Raw genomic sequence first — 2,332 nt, forward strand, 5'->3', positions numbered from 1 at the left:
TTTATGTATTGTAAATGAAAAAACTCACTTTTCGCCTCGGAGCCCGTCGACAAGAATTCAAAATTTGAAGATTTCATTATGAAGATTGTTTTCTGACTGTTTATCTAGTTTAATCAATGTATTCTTATAATCCCTACACACATTATGTATATATTTCATTTTCATAGTTATAACATACCTAGTTAATTTGCAATCCGATTATTTATATTCAGTCAAATCAAATAACGCACATAACAAATTAATGAAAATTATTGTGGCATAACAAAATTATTAAAACTGTTGTCACGTTGATGTCGGTCATCTTGTTTTATATTTGAATGCTTATTTTTCATTGGTTGACAACAAAAGAATACATTAGCGGAGGCTCGAAAATCATCGTGCCTGCTTTATTTTTACTTGTATTAATTATATTTCCTTTGTTTACGTGTATTATTATACACCATTCGTACAAAGTGATACGATTTACAGAGTAGAAGATTGAGAATATAATGTTTGACTTTAACTGAGATAACTTTAGCTCCTGGGTCAATTTTTCAAGTAAGTTTCATGTCGATATGATTTAAACTATGATAGTTTTCGTGTTCTGAAATACAAATACTTCATTGAATTTTTATGCCCACTTACATATATACGAGTTAGAAATGAAGCAGTTACATTTTGTGACTATTTTTTAGTTTTTTTCAGACCTACTTTAAAAATTCATGTTTATCAAAAATATATATTATATATACAATTAAAGTAAATTTTAAGTGGCTGACTTCTAGAACTTATTCACCGATTATAGAAAAGTTTCGATATAGAAATTAAAATACCTTACTCAAAGATAGTTCCTAAAAAACATAATAAAATATTGTACATGTAAATAAAATTATTTTTTGTTTAACGGATTACCATTAATTGAATTTTTCAACTAACAATTGGTTCTGAACTTGGCTATTATTTATTTATAAAAAACAATTTATTAATGTTTAAACATAAACATGCAGATTACAATATAAATTTAAAAATAATATATGTTAAACTGATTTTAATTTATTTGTTACTCAAATGATAAAGAAATTGGATTAGATATTTCATAGAAAATATATTGGTTTCGTCGATATTTCTACACCATTTGATATTGGTGAAATGCATTATACTTAGTTTTACTTTTGAACAGGAAGTGATGTTATTAATGAAACCTTGAGGCATATATTGTTTATTTTAGAAACCGCATATTCATGAATTCGATAATAATCACACGTGCGATATTAATTATAAATGCAAACAAATCAGCGTTTATTAACCTATTGAACTTGCTTTACATTTGAACAAATATTATGGTATGCAATAAAACATGTACATAGATAAAGTCGACATTTATTTAATACAATTGTATTGCAGTTATTGGTTTAATGACTCGCTATAAAAAAACAATGAAAAATAGTAGTATAATAATGAAACAATAAATTCGAATCATTTTACAGCGCAATTTTGTTAGCAATAAGCTGAATACACGTGATCTTAACTAGTAAAGTTAATATTTTAAAAACAGAATCAGTAAAATCATTAACTATGTCTTGAAATATTAAATATTAATTATGTCTCGAAATATTAAAGACCGATGCTAAGTATTTTTTTTTGAATGACGATAATTAATATTTTATTATAAATTTAATGAACTTAAAAAACACACATTTCAGACTTTTTACATAAAGCTTTCGTTGAGGGATTATAGCAATATTTAATAAAATATTATCTTTAAAACTCATTGATAAGACATGCATTTTATCTAGACTTAATGTATAACATAAACTCTAAATTAGTATTTTATATTTATTACTACGTAAATCAATTAGTCAATTTATTTAATGTAAACAATTGTAATTTTAGGTAAATACCCTATTTATTTACATCGTTCATCGCGTTTCCTTTGTAAACATACAGGTGCGTCGAGCTTACAAATCTTTCCCAAATTATTAAACTTGTCTGTAACATTTCGTATAGTTAAAATACGAGGCAGATTTTTGTGTCTATCTCTTTCCGACGTATTGTGAATCGTAAGCATTAAAAAGAGACGACTAAACAATATTTAAATCGAAAAAATAGTGCGCAATTAAATTTCGATGCAAATTGCAAATAACATTAGCGATTGACACTCGAATGATTTATGCGCATATTTATTAATTTATACTGTTTTTATTTTCAATTTTTTTCGCGTTTTTCACTCGTTTTTTGTGTTTTTAGCGTGCGGCCCCGGCGCCGATTGTTGAGAGCGACTGACTCGCCTAGCGATGGGCCACCAGAGATGGAGGAGGGAGTTATTGTTGGTTGCCTGCAGACCTGTAGCACC

This window comes from Plectrocnemia conspersa, unplaced genomic scaffold, assembly GCF_051122295.1.
Source record: "Plectrocnemia conspersa isolate PC_06_02 unplaced genomic scaffold, ASM5112229v1 ptg000001l, whole genome shotgun sequence".
Classification (NCBI taxonomy): Eukaryota; Metazoa; Arthropoda; class Insecta; order Trichoptera; family Polycentropodidae; genus Plectrocnemia; species Plectrocnemia conspersa.